This window comes from Lepeophtheirus salmonis, chromosome 1, assembly GCF_016086655.4.
Source record: "Lepeophtheirus salmonis chromosome 1, UVic_Lsal_1.4, whole genome shotgun sequence".
Classification (NCBI taxonomy): domain Eukaryota; kingdom Metazoa; phylum Arthropoda; class Copepoda; order Siphonostomatoida; family Caligidae; genus Lepeophtheirus; species Lepeophtheirus salmonis.
The window spans coordinates 39,215,451-39,231,350 of NC_052131.2; the positions used below are offsets into that span (position 1 = coordinate 39,215,451).

At 30.2% G+C, this 15,900-nt stretch overlaps 1 pseudogene; it reads right to left on the minus strand.

Moving 5' to 3' along the window:
* The window catches only part of LOC121115946 (S-methyl-5'-thioadenosine phosphorylase-like), a 44,535-nt pseudogene extending 39,460 nt beyond the window's left edge, over positions 1–5,075 (minus strand).
* Positions 5,076–15,900: the final 10,825 nt, after the last annotated feature.

Here is a 15,900-nt window from a genome sequence, read left to right on the forward strand (position 1 = left end):
ATTGCGAGTGACAATGAGAATTTAAATGATAACAATTTTTAAATTATTATGAGTATAGTTTTCTTATATCCAAAATACCACTTATTGTATATTCGTGAAAATCGTTCACTCTCCATGTACATAATGATTTATAGAGATAGTTGAATAGGTAGATTAGAGCCATATTTCGTCTACACATCTTTATATTGTTGTTGTTGATTTTTTGTCAGTCTCCTCTTTCCCTTAAGCCCTCTACTTCTAACCATCGCGTCGGTGATACACTAGTAAGAATGGTATTTATTCCCTCAGTAACATTTAAGTATTGATAACATTTGATCGTAGGGGGGATTTTATCGATAATATTACGAATATACATCATACTTAAAATGGTACGCAATATTAAAACTTTTATCCACTATCTACTCTCAAAAAAATAATCAAACATCCAAAATACGTTACCGGTTATTTTATGTATGGTTTAATGAATAAAAAATTAATGAATAGCATATAGTATTTAAATTTTTGTGGGTGTGCTTTTTTGATGTTCAAGAAATGTCCTGTTGCAACTATCTCATGTTCTTTTTTGCACCTCTTTCATGGAATTGCTCCACAACTCCACAATTTGAGAAACCCCGAAATTTTTGAGAAATAGTATGTAGGGAATTAATAAAAGAGTTAAACCAACAATATAAAATACCATATAGAAAACATTTTAGTAATACCGTAATCCCTAAACTTTAAGACGAAGCTAAAGAAGTTCTTGCTAATGCTAATCTTAAAATATATATCTTTTACAAGCAATAGATATACCTCTAGAGCAATTGAGACCTATTTAACTGTCAATCACCATATTTTACATCGAATTGGCAGTTAAAAGCTCAGTTTTGTGCACAAAATCTTTGCATGAAAGCCATATTTGTGAAAAAATTTCTTCAATTTTTAAAGAAGTCATAGAAGAGTGAAAATTAAATTGCTACTTTAGACAAGATTCTAACTTAACATTAAAAGATTAAGACTTAAACCAAAAGATTCGGGCGTGAAGACTCGCAAACATCTTTAATTCAAATTATCATTATCATGATCTAAGAGATATTTATCTGGAGACACACTCAAGTCAACTTAAATTTCAACTGAGGAATGATGACGTCACTACCTTTAAACTGTCTTAAATTTAACTTACACTTAAGTTTGAATAGATTCGGTGAAACTGGGCCTCAAAATCGAGACAGATTTAATTCGACCAGGAATAAAAACAAAAAACTAGCTATTCGACTTGAACTCGAGCTCATAGACTCGCAACTTGACTTGGACTTTATAAAATATATCATACATAGCTCTGATTCTCAGATGCACCTGGCAATTATCCATCAAATAAATGAATTATTAAGTCGTAGCTCTACTTATTTAAAATGCTCTATATACTTCCTATGCAATTTTTGTCTTGTATTCTATTTTCACATATATCTAAACAGGGTGTTTTATGCATTCACACACAAACAAAGCTATGCTCTTTAATGTCATTCCACGTAAATTGGCAAATATCCAGCGATATCAAAGATGCAGTGTTTATCTTTTCTCTGAGTTCATGGAATTGTTAGGAATTAATTTGTTAATTATTTCAAAATATTTTGCACATTTACTCGCTAGACTAATTGATGCCGTTTTTTGTTTCATGATTATCCATGAATTAACTTTTTCAATTCAATAAATAAATGTACGAGTACGTGTGGGTCAACCCAAAAACAAACTGGAATTTGTTTTTTTTTCTTAAAATTGATTGTGAATTGCATTTGTATTGATCAACGAATTATCCTTTATTTATATCAACAAATAATCTTATTTGCGTAGTAAATTAATTTAAATAGCCAAAATTGATCGTCATAAATAAAAAAAATGAGTAAATCATGTATTTTATTAGAATGCCCAAATTGAGACCAATATTCCAAACTATTTTTTGATGTCGTAACTCATCCTTCAAATTTGAATACAAAACCTAGAATTGACTGAAATATGTCTATGGATATTGCAATGTATGTTGTGCTGTGTTGGTCTTTATTTATTTGGTCCATTCCAGTCTTAAGACCAGTCCAGTCCAGCCCGTAGACTAGTCCTATCGGTCCTTAGTACCGTCAATAATTAGGACCGGTTCTTAAGACCGTCTATTTTTGGAATTTTTCCTAAGAATATCGATGGTTTATTAAGCTAAATAAGATATATGAAATATGTATTAAGATCACATACCTCGCAAAAAATATAATTTTTTCCATTATAATACAAACATCCTTATATATATACTTTATTCTATTATATTACAGAATATCAAAAAAAGGAAAAACAAACCTTACTGGCTTCACAAGGGATCAATTTTACCATCTTTTAGGACCGACATGTAGGACTGATCTAGATGAGACCGGGCTGACCGCGGTCCTAAATAATAATATGTATGTATATATTAAGTAAAAATATCCCATCGAAAAAAATATAATATAGTATACATACGAATTTATTCGTTTCTTGACGGAGCTCGTAAGTCAAAATAATTCATTTCAAAATAAATAATTTAGCTTGAAGTGGCTCTTGCGTTCCGTCAACAACTCTGGTTCAGTTCGTATCTTAATAAAATAATTGTATCTTATGGCTCTTGCATCTGAAGGTTTTACTGTAAATTGTCATATAAGATGCAATCGATGATGTCAAAGCAATTTATTAATTTACTCTAAAAGAAATAATTAAGAAAAAAGAAGCTTGAAGTGTACTTGTTTTCTCCTGCTAACTTTCGACCAGCTCATATCTTAATAAAAATTACTTTGTTGTGGCACTTGCATCTCAAGGGATTACAGTATCTGTGTTTCTACACTTTAGCGTAGATTATATTGATTGTTGCATACAGAATATATTAATTTACCATAGTTTCATTCTCCCGAGCTGTCTATCAAAATTCATAGTTGTCTTAATGTATTACTTTCTGCATAGACACAATGATCTAATCCTTTTTTTTTTTTGCATTCTATATAGGCAAAAAAAACAACACACCAAAATATAACAATTGTGTAATAATTGTTATGATTTTATACAAAAATACTTTTTTTTTTACTTTCATGTGGGGGAGCAAAAAATTGCTCATCACGTCATCAAAGACTAATTTTCGAAGTGAAATTTTTGAAATAAAATGCAGTTTATTTGATATTAAATTATATTTGACTAAGAAAACAATTGATCCTTTAGATCAGAGGTATATAGGTCACAATCCAAAACAAGTTAGTAAAATAAATTCCCCTATTTTTATTTCTATGATTAAAAAAAAAAAAAAAAAAAACCACAGGTTCAAATGATATAACTTTTTTAAATTTAGTGTAAACCCAAGATTTTGCAAAAATTATAAGAATAAAGGACTCCATATCTCAGAAATCAATCATTGATTAGGTGTTTACAGGTAAAAATCTACATTACAATTTACTAAATTTGGTTGTTGTCTGAATTTTTGAGATGAAAACCTTTGGGCAATTCTATGTAAATATATAATTTTTAACATTTACAAAAGTTTAAAGTGTGAATATTTAGTGTTTCATGAGAGTTCAAAAAAATATTTATAGATACATATATTTATTTCATTCGTCAAAGCATTAATTTCTGTTAGAATGAAAAATTATACTCTATTTGTATGTAAGGTGTTAATTTCTCTTCTTTAATCGCTTATTAGACTCCTAAATGTTAACTTGCTGAACTTAATGTACATATCTTGTTGAGTAGTTAACATATCCCTAATATTAAAGAATTAGAAGTTGTAACCGGCATTGCTCGCAGTTATTAGACGCTGGCAAATATTTAAACTTTGCAATAATAAAATGAATTTACTTTCTTCGACATAGGAATTTACATCTTTCGTGATCTAAGATTTAAGAAGCATTACATTACAAGTAAGGCTCCTTTAAACTTGGGAATCATTAATAGATGTTTCAAAACACGTCACCCTTTGTTCATGGTGAAATTTTACAAACTTTATGTCCTCCCGATCTTAATGTACGGGTCTGAAATCTAGAATCCTTCCATGAACTATTTTATTAAGTCCTTGGAAAAGGTAGAAGTTAGGTTTTTGTATATTGTTTCTTCATTGAAAGATGACGACAGCTATCCATGCAAACACAAAAGACTTGGCCTGATCACTCTATATCATAAACGTGGCATTAAGGAGGTTACTACGCTCCACAAAAAGATTATCTACAATTTCCCCCACTCCGCATACTAAAAACTATTACTTATTCTATGAAACGAGACTCTCTTATCACAACACCGTCTACCTCCCAAAACCAAGTATAGACATTTTCACGCATAGTTTTTATTATAGATCAGCTAGTAACTGGAATTATATACTTCTATGCTTTTGTCAGGGAAGTGAGGCTGATATGAAGTGATTGTTAGTTCATTCTTATTTTATTTTACATATTTATGCATATATAGGGATTTTTTTAAATCTCCAATAACATTACTCCAAAAAATTATCTGTATTACTCTATGTTTTTCACGAGTATACTCACACGTATTTACTCAATACTTAGATTTTCTATCCTCAAAAATAAAATAAAAAAATTTTAAGAGCTTATAAAGATAGGTGAAAAATTGTTCGGAAAGTCAAGATCAACACAACTCCCGCTAAAAATGTTCCAGACTTACTACCCCAAATATATGTACTCCCCTTTTCATTTTTTATATGACGCACTGAGCTATAGGTACACACTCTTGTTAAAAATGAGCCTTCCTCAGAAGATCAAACGTTCCCTTATTAATATACATATGTTGAAGTTTGATTTGATGAAGTTGATCACTTCTTCTATTTCTTCTTGTTGTTATTATTATTTATCTAGAATATAATCAGTAGTTATTTGAACATTAAATACTTTATATTGGTGACCCTGACATAATTCAAAAATGCCCCGAAAGCAAACTTCTCCACCTGTGTCTCCCCAAGAATAAGCATGGTCGATTAAAAGGGAAGAGGCTAATTTAGTAATGTCCGTTGCAGAACTCCACATTCCTAGGTTTTGTTCCTCGGATGTTGAGAATTGAACTTGATTTTGGATAACAAGAATAGTCGACATGATCATTGATACTGCCGGGATCTCGAGCATGGAGGTAAAATATGAGGTTGAACGTCTTCTGGATGAGGAATACCTAAATGATTTGCATGAAAGTTTGATTAAAGAGACACTAATAAGGAATGCTCCAAAGGAACAACAGGGATATTTGAGAGCACAATCAGCCCTTACGACTAAGAATTTAGCAGATATGTGTACGGCTGCGAAGGAAGTCACAAACACATCCATTACTACTGTCGAGGATCCATCTTCTTCTCCCACTGTCGCACCTTTGATTAAGAAGAGACTTAGTTGAGCTTTTTCGAAGTCCTTAATATCTGGAAAATTTAAAAAATTATGTTATTATAATTCAAAATTTGGTTTGAATGCAACTGTGTGCTCTGGTCCTGATTGTCATTTTAATTCATTGATTCAAAAAAACTAAATTATCCTCGGTTGCATGGGACCGAGGCATTAAACAATCATTCAAACTTCTTATTAATTAAAGACAATATAAATTCAATAAATTTTCTTGTAGATACGGGTGCCCAGGTATCCGTTATATCCCCGACGAATTGTAAAGATTTCATTTGATTTTAAATATCACCTATCTTTGGTTATGGAGGGAATCCATTATAAATTATCGGTACTAAAACTATAAGGATACAAATAGAAAATCTAGACACTTTCCAATGGAAATTTATTGTTGTATCTAGAGGCCGCCCTATTTTAGGGGCTGATTTTCTTCATTTCTACAAAATTAATATGGATCTATTCAACAGCAAAATATTTTTTAATGATCCATGTGTCATTTCAGAATTATCAGAAGTCCATTGGGTTTAATCACAATGCACTGAAGTTTTCGATGATAAAAAAATCGCTGAATCTGACCCATTTGATGGAGTAGAACATCACATCGAAACTATGGGTCCTCCCTGCTTTGCAAAATCCGGCAAGATGGATGGTGTTAAACTCAATTTTGTTAAAAATGGAATTGATGGACTTCTAGAGAAGGGAATAATTCGTCCATCTTCTTCAAATTTTTCCTCAGCGATTCATGTAGTACCTTAAGCCAAAGGAGGCTGGCAAATGTGTGGTGATTATCGTCAATTAAATAACATCTAGATCGATATCCTCTTCCAAATTTATCTTCCATGAGTGAAGACTCCATCAGTAAAACAGCCATCGTTACGCCATTTAGGTTGTATGAGTACTTGAGAATGCTGTTTCGGCTTAAAAATGCTGCCCAGACATTCCAACGACTCATCGATTCTGTTTTGAGGGGAATTAAAAATGTCTTCGTGTATCTTGATGATATATTGATTGTTTCTTGGACACGGGATGAACATAGATGTAGTTTTGTTGGAGCTTAAAACTTCCGGCTCGGTACTTTCTCTTGAAAAATGCGAGTCTTTCAGGGACTCCGTTCAGTTTCTTGGACATTCTATTTCACCGGAGGGTTTTAGACCTCTTAAATCGAAAGTTGAAGCTATTGCAAGAATTTCATCTCCAAAATCAAAAGATGTTTTACAGAGATTTTTAGGCATGGCTCCAACCTATTCATAATTCATCAAAAATTTGTCAAAATGGACAGTGATGTATAATCAAGTTTTGAAGAAAAAATTTAAATTCATATGGAATGCTCAATGTGAAAGAGCTTTTCAAGGTATAAAACACAGTTTATCCTCAAGTACTCAACTTTCATTCCGGGACAACTCATTACCTTTAGCCCTAACAAAAGATGCGTCTGATACTGGAATGGGAGCTGTTCTAGAACAGAAAGTGAATGGAAGATGGCAACCACTAGGATTTTGGTCTAAAGCCTTATCTGAAACGTAAAAGAAATATTCAACTCTTGATAAGGAATTACTTGCTATGAAGAAAAACATTTTATTTGGGTATTAAATGGAAAATTTTTTAGAGTATTCACAGATCATAAGACTTTTGTGTCGGCGATAGACATCCGCAATCCCTCGTTTATTTTAAATTGGACTTGGGCGCTAAAGTCGACAATGTCTCCAAAGATACTCTCCGTCCTGCTTTTGGAATCGCCAGGATCCTACCAGAATTTCCAACTATGCGCCTTACAAGATCCATTTTATAAATTAAATACTGTTGTTTTTATGTTTATATTGTTTGTGTGATCTATTATTTATTTTCTTTTATACTAGACGATAAAAAAGAAAGAGAAGGAATTTTTTATTAGTTTCTTTTTCTTTCTCTGAGGGGAGGGGGCCCTGTTGAAGTTCGATTTGATCAAGTTGATTACTTTTACTTTTTCTTCTTGTTATTATTATTATTTATCTAGAATATAATCATTGTATATTTGAACATTATATACTTTACACATAAATAACAGAAGTCAACAAAACATGTAAGTTACCTTCATAAATATAAACGGTCCAATATTTTAAAGAAATGTTAATGTTAATTAATTTTAGATTTGCACATTTAAATGTAGATTGCCACAACCTATTTCTTTTATTATGACTAATTATTTTTGTGACTTTTTTTGCAATTTGTGACATCCCTGAATGATTAATTATAATGTTTTATGAAAAGAAAAGGAAGATATTTAATTAGATTTTCGAACCTTTCTCACTTTTTAAAAGTTTTAAACCCATTTTTTTTTTCAACCAACAACAAAAAAACAAACAGAAATATATATATGAAACTCAAATTCAAGCTTAATTTGAGTTTTATTCCGTTCTTAGGACTGTGGGTTCCTGGGGCCTAGATAAAAACTGACTCAAAACTGAACTCAGAACAAATTTAATTACATACAATATTTGGGATATCTAGACTAGTCTTTCTCAAACTTTTTTCAGTCAGGGCATCTTTCAAATTTGCATAAAATCTCGAGGCATCTCAGTGTAAAATATTATAAAGAATGGCATTGTATAGCTTAAATGAATTTTTTAGACGAGAAAGTAATGAAAAAAAAAAACATTATACAAACTGTAAATTATTATACACATAACCTTAACTTTTAAAAACACAGGCTTACAATGTGCTTCACAAAATTGCTTGACCGCCCTAACAAATCAACAACACAAAAAACCCACATCAATTGAAAGTTTTTGACAGAGCACATTATTGACAATGGGTACTAGAGACAGATTTACAAGATTAAATAAATATATTTATTTATATAAAATTTTATCCTAACATATGTTAAAGAATGTGTTTACGTATTAAAATATATTTATAAACTGCATGTAAATTTTTTTATTTATTTTGTAAAAATTAGATGTTAAAATAAGTATATACTGTGAACCGCGACACAAACTTAGTAAAACGTTAGCTAGACAATGATATCTTATATTCTTAGCTTCTAAGATACCTGCTACGGTACAACCTTCAATAATATGAGTAGTAGCGAGTGAAAACTTTTGTATGTATGTATAAAAAATGTTGACACATGATTTGCAAAAAAAAAAAAAAAAACGAAAAAAAACAAACCCAACATATATATACATATATAGTTATACATTAAAGACAATCATGTGATAGCTTTTTCTTTTTATTTCATATGTTTTGCAAATTTTATTTTTATAATATATATTTTTTGAGTGATATGTGTGTTTGTGTGTAACTAGGCGTTTGCTTATTTTTGAGTGAAGTTTTTTTTTTTTTTCAAAAGAATTTATATGAGGTCGTATTTTACTATTTTATGAATTCATAATCATTTTTAAACATACATATATATGAATATGTATGTTTGATAACTGCAAAAATATTTAATAACAAAGAATTCTATTACTGCAAAAAAATATCATTATGCAAACTTGCAATCGCTGTTTTATTATATTTTGATTCTTATTATCTTTATGCGTTGCATCATTTAAAAAATATATGAATACAATACAAAGTGTTATTAAGTTAATAAACGACAGAATATATTTATCAATTTCTTCTGTACCGGCCCGTGCAGAATTATTGTCCGATTTTTGTTCAGAACATATCGCGGACAATAATGACATTTCGAATGACTTGAGAAACAATTTATTCATACATTTTTAGAATAATAAAATAGTTTGTGATCAAATTTAATCAATGTAGCCACCATTTGATTCAATGACACTGGTCAGGCGACGTCTGAAGCTGCCACAGACTTGCTGGATGTAATCGGCGTCCATGGATGCCCAGGTCTTGTTGACAGCAGCCTTTAAGGCATTTATGTTCTTGTGTCGTTTTTTGTAGGGCTTGGTCTCCACGTGCGCCTAGATAGAGAAGTCTAGTGGGTTCAAATCTGGGCTCTGAGGGGACAGTAGTCCTTGAGCCAAGAGTTCATGTTGTCCTTGAGCTACTCCTGAGCTTTCTTGGAAGCGTGGGTGGGTGCTCCATCTTGATGAAAAACCCAAGGAGAGTTGCCGACTATGGATTTGATCCACAGAAGGACCTTGGACGCCAGAATCTTCACATAATCCTCCGCTGTTAATCTGTAGCCAGTGGGGAACCATACCGGCTTCATGGCCTTCCCGTTGGAGGCCATGAGACCCAACATCATCACCGAAGCAGGGTGTTTTGTTGTTGCCACATAGCGGTGCTTATCTTGCACATCTCCAAAGCTCACAACACGGTCATTTTGCCTGTTGTAAACAGGATCGACCGTAAACGTTTTCTCATCAGAAAAAATGATGATGCGTCCAGATGAGCTCTTGATATCATTCAAGATTTTCTTGGCACGCTCAAGTCTGACTTCTCGCTGACGTTCAGTTAGCAGAGGGCGTTCAGTACGCCTCAGGGACTTTCCTCCAGCCCTTCTCAATGCCCTTGAAACAGTTGATCTCGATGTTCCCATCTTTCTGGTCATGTCGGCAATGGACCTGTTAGGAGTCCTCTTGAACACTGCCTTTACTTACCTTGTTGAGACAGGGGCCTTCCTGCCAGCCCCAGGGGAATGCTTGAGATCACCCCCAGTCTCCAAGTGCTTGGAAACGTTGTAAATTGTCTTCAACGAGGCCCCAACCTGTTCCTTAATGTTGTTATGAGGCACTCCCGCTCGGAGGAAGGCTGCAATTTCGATCCTCTTTGTTTCCTGATTGGACATGGTCTCACGTGTGGAAGTTGTTACGCTCTCACAGGAAGGATTTTTGTTTATTTTAACAGTAAAAATACGAAACAATCAGATTGGTTGGTAAAAAACCTCTTAAAAAGTCATCATCGGTAAATAATTTTGCACGGCCCCGTACAACACAAACATACGTAAGCGAATTTATTTTCCTTCAATTTACATACATTTGTAATTTTTTTTACCTCTTGGGATAATTAAATACAAAAACTTTAAATTTGTTTCTGATAAGAAATTCTATGAAATATTAATTCTTTTATGCAAATTTAGAGAATCAAATTAGAACCCATCAGTTTTGAGTAGATTGCGTATATTATACAAAATAATAGCTATGACTTCACTTTTTGTGGCTACTGTTGTACGTCTAAGTCTGGGTCTAATAAAAGGGGGACTGGTCACTCATCTTAAATCCTAAAACCTCTCTACAAGTAGAGCCTAGAAGATACAATATTGGTTGTAGTTATACATCAATCAGGGGCGTCTGCAGGATAGGCTGTAATTAAGAAATTTTCGCTTTTACCAGAAATTTACTTAAATTTTTAAAATTTTTTTACAAAAAATTTGATTTTCTGAAAATAAATATAGATCTAAAAAAAATTTTCAATAAAACATTTTATATTTAAAAATATTTTTCAAAATTTTTTATATTTGAAGTACAGTTTAAAAAAAATTTTATATTTGAAATATATTTTTGAAATTTTTTTTCCAAAACATTAAATTTTTTGTGAAAAACTTAGGGGTTTGAATTTTTTTTCCAAACAATATAATATTTTCTATTTTTTTTCAAAAAATTGACTATTTCAATTTTTTTCTTAAAAATTAATTTTTTGTTAATAGCTGTGGATTTTCTAAAAATAAATTCTAGAAATTTGATATTTAATTTTTGAATTTTTGATATTGAATTATTGAAAATTTTTATATGTAATTTTTGAAATTTAATTCATCTATAATTTCAACACTTTAATTATGGAATCCAGATATGCAAAATAACAAGTTGGCCTGAGATTGAGTTAAAATAAAACTTGAGGGCGGAAAGCCGGATAAATTGTTAGTAGATTTGATATCCAATTTCTTTTCTTTTCAAAAGACTGATCATCTGACGTGAAATATTCCAATAAGATTAAGATTAATTAAGATCGTCGAAAATATGTATTGAATCTGAGGAGATAGTCCATGAATAATGCAAAAAAGTAAGTTTTCCATGTCTTCTATTTGTAAGATGGATTTTAGATGGCAACCCCATAAAGTCTAACTTATTTTTTACCTGACGTATACATGAAACTTTGTTTTCTTCAAAATAACTCAAGTCCAATTCTCTTTGACGTTCCAAACCTATTTTATATCTGCAAAATAATAATGAATTCAATGTTTTATAACTTATAACTAAACAATAAAAAGATTAAATACAAATGAACTAAAATTATTTCAAAATACTTGAAAATCAAAGAGATAAATAATTGGACATGGAATCTGAAGTTGAGGTTGTGATTCTCAGAGCTGGACGGTATTTGATTCAATGTAAAGGAGTACTCTTAAACACAGAGAGTCGTTTCATTTTTCTTATGAGGATGTGAATCAGTCCTCTGGGGTCCCCTCCTTTATCCGCCTAGTCCACTTTTTTGAAATCTTTGCTACATAATCTTTACTTTGTGTCTGCTTCATAGTTTTTTCTAGTTATAGTATGAACCCAACTATGAAAATCTTTATTTTTATAGGGGAATCGGAGAAAACAATATAGAAATCAAATATTTATCACAATATATGAATGCATTTTAATATATAGAAAGTAAGGTATATCTAGGCAAACAAGGGGAATCGAGTTTCTTTTTCATAACTTGTGATTTGACATTACTTTAATTTGATGTTATAAAGATCTAGTTTGAGACTAGAGATGTTAATCAAACAAAGAATAGTGCATTTTCTAAAATTAAAATAAAAGGATAATCAGAATATTATGTGTCCTAAAAAAGTACTTTTGAATCTTACTTGGTGACTTAGTTCCGTGTTTATCTTCAGGTAAAAATACACTTTAATTAATACATAATAAAATGATTTATACAACTATTATACCTAAAATGTTTTTCAACTTTCCGGAACTTCCATACATCTTTATAATTGATGTTAATAAAAAAATGTAATGGCTTCCACAGAATGACGTGTATACTAATCAACTAAATTTTAACTTTTTGTGCACTTTGATTTAGATGCTATGTTCCTGATTGTTTTTACCCTAACAAACATGACAATGAGCTTTATACCCCAAAATTTCTCCTGTTGTAGACTACAAAGGGATTTTGAAAAATATTTTTTTACTACTACACCTACATTATTCAATGTTATTTTCTGCACTGAAAGATCTAACTACAAAAAAAAGAATTAAAAATAATTAGTAGATACATGTTTTCTGACTCAAAAAATATTTAATTATTTCGGTATCTTTTTTGGAATTGGAGTAAATACAAAATATGATCAAATTTTTTTTTTTTTTGAATTCTAATAAATTTGTCATTTTTGAACACAATAATAAAATAATACGGAGCTTAAAGATTAAATTGGTGCCCTCTTTGGCTCAACTTAAAAATATCGTTTTATTTTTTTAAAATCCCGATTAAAAATATTTTGTCCATGGTAACCTTAATGCACACACTACTAAACGTTCCCACACAACTAAGGCAAGTCTGGTATCCACCATCAAGAAGCACTTTGTATTTATGCCCAAGGAACTCGTCATCAAGATCTTCTCTCATTTCAGAGGCCGTATTGAGGCTGGGGGCAATTATATCGAGTAAGCCTCAAAACATATGACCGAGAATGACTTTGTTTTTATTTGAAATAAAAAATATTAAAAATTACCATGTTATGTTGTTTTTTGTAAATAAGAGAAAGAGTACATATTTCATCTTTAAGCCCTTTAGTTTGTTGTAAAGTAGTAAAGACATACAGTTTGCTAATAAAAAAAGAGCTTATTAAAAAAAAACATTTTACAAGTTATGGAAGCTTTGTTGTTAGAAAAAACATTTTCATATAGTTATTTAACTATCAATCCTTATTAATATTATAAAAAATATTGATCTCTTTAGATCACAAAAACCGTAATTTTGGTCTATGAAGGAAATATTTTTGCGTTTATAAAGGTAAAATCAATCAAAAACATTCCATCTTTAATCCAAGCGAAAAGATATGTTGACTAGTGTAATTTGATGAAAATAAAATTTGGAGTTTGCTGCTAATTTTTCCATGTGTAGTGAATTTCTTCTCCATTCTTGTTATAACTTTCATAGTTGTCGTACATAAAATTTTAAATTATCATATTTTCTGAACCTTTGATTCAATTCCAACAAAGCAGTATTACTGTAAAGGAAAAAAAATACTTTTATCATATTAATAAATAAGCTCAATTTGGGCCATGTGGTATTTTACCTCAAATTTGACCTCGTGGTTCACATTTTATATTTCTAAAATTGACTAAATTTTAATGTTTTAAATGTCAAATACTATTTCAATTTGAATTAGAAATGTAATGGAGTCGGATTCAATAAAAGAACATACACAATTATATAAGTTATAAACATTAATTTGGTTGTTTAATTCGAAAGAAATCAATCTACATTTAATTTTGAAGTCGTCAAAAGAACAAAACAAATCTATATTTTGTGGAATTGGATTTGATCCATAATTAGAGTTAAAGAAGAAAAGGAGAATGAAGAAGGAAAAAGGATTTAAGGGTAGAGGAGTAATAGATCCGGGATTATGGGTCTATTAAAAAGTACTAAATGAACCGTGGCATCTTATTCCTAGTCGTGGTTTTAGCTGAGGCTTGAAGAAATCTACAAAAGTCTATAGAGGAGTAAAAACTAAATTAAATGTTTGAGCTTACACCATAATACAACAACAACAAAAAAGGTGACACATACCTATAGCATGAGGAACAATCTCCTACAGGCAAAAATGAATGCTGCAAAATTACATAGAACCGATCTTTTCATTTGGAGTTGTATTTGATAATTTACTCCAAGAAAAAATATTTCACGAGTTCATAATTGACAATATTTTCTATTCTATAGTTGTTTCTTTTAAATTGAAGTATTTATATCGATATGAACTTGAAAATATAACTTACTAAAATATGAAGTTTATCATGCAAATATAAATAATCATGTCTTTTTAATCAATTCTTACTTATTTTTGATTTGTACACATTTGGTACAACAACATTAATTGTTTTGAGATTACATTAGTTTTACACTACAATACTATCAAATTATTGCACAAACAACCAAAATTGAAAATATTGCTATATCTTCTCATAGCTTTCATTTACAAAAATATAAAGAACGTTGTTTTGACATTGGAGCAAAAATTCGCAAAAAATGAATTCAAAAGTTTGGAAAAAACTCACCTGCAATTATTGTAATTTTTTAACCTTGTTTTGAACTTTTGAGTTAAAAAATATGTTAAGATCATATCATAGAAGTTAGGATGTAAATATATTTTTCTGTTTTTCCTGTATGTCGTGCTTAATGCAAATACAACGTTTATGCTGTAGTAGAAAATGTACTTACTTTTTATTCATTTGTAATATGACGAAATGTTATCACGATACCAATCGATTCTAGTGCCAAAATTGATAAACATATTATCATATTTATCAACTAAAATAATGACCTAAAAGTTTAATTACGGATATATTTTAATAGAAAAGAATAAGCTCTTCCAATGTACAAAGTTCTGAAAATAAACCAATTTATGACAAAACTGATAATAATGACATTTTTATTTAACTCAAAACGAAAAAAAAAAAAAAACTACTTTATAACGATGTTAATAAATAACAGACATCTATTAGTCTAAACATTTAATGAGATAGTTACTTAGTTTTTTTCTTGTTTTTTTAGTACTTTAGTTTGGGTTTTGTCAATAGAGCATTGTTTAATGGAAAGAATAATAAGTTTTTATCTAACTATCCAAGTTTTCTTGTCCCTAATCGATTAAAATTTAATTGTGCAAATCTAGTTACTTTTAGACATTGATCGTACTTATTACTTAATGGAGTAGCAATTACTACTTCCAATACAAATTTAGTATAATTTTTTATATATACCGAATTATCCTGGTACCATGATAATACCGCTATATCTAATAACATTTATATGAAGTTTCGTAGTTAGAAAATATATATTTTGTAAAATTAAGTTTACTTACACTTTTTCTTTATGCTCCTTGGAAATCCAGAAATAGCCTAATTATGGTCAAGACCTCACATGAAAAACAAGAATTTTTAATCAAAAAATCAAAAGTGAGATAAAAGTAGAATAAAATCAGTCATGTATAGAAATGGCACGAATAACAATAATATAACATATTTGGACTTGAAGAATAGTTACTCTTGCGCAATTCATCATTTTTTTAAACTCTACATACATATATGGACTACCATTCTATTTTACCCATTTCAAATATTCAACGTTTTCTTACTTTCTTTCATTTTCATTAGGTTAGGAATTATCTTTCATTAGTTAGAATTTAGAGCTCGATGTAACATTTATTCACTAGAATAAATCTTTTTATTTAATTCATCTCTTAACTAGGTCAAAATGTAATTCAATATATCTTTGTTCTTGCTTGACAAAGTGGGCTTCCTATTTGATATTTTATAGATCAAACGTTATATTTTTTTATAAAGAAAACTCAATTACAGATCATAGAGATTTAGTCGTAGAAAACCATGATTAAGAGATGGTAGAGCCTTCTGGTCTTATAATTACTAATTTGAAA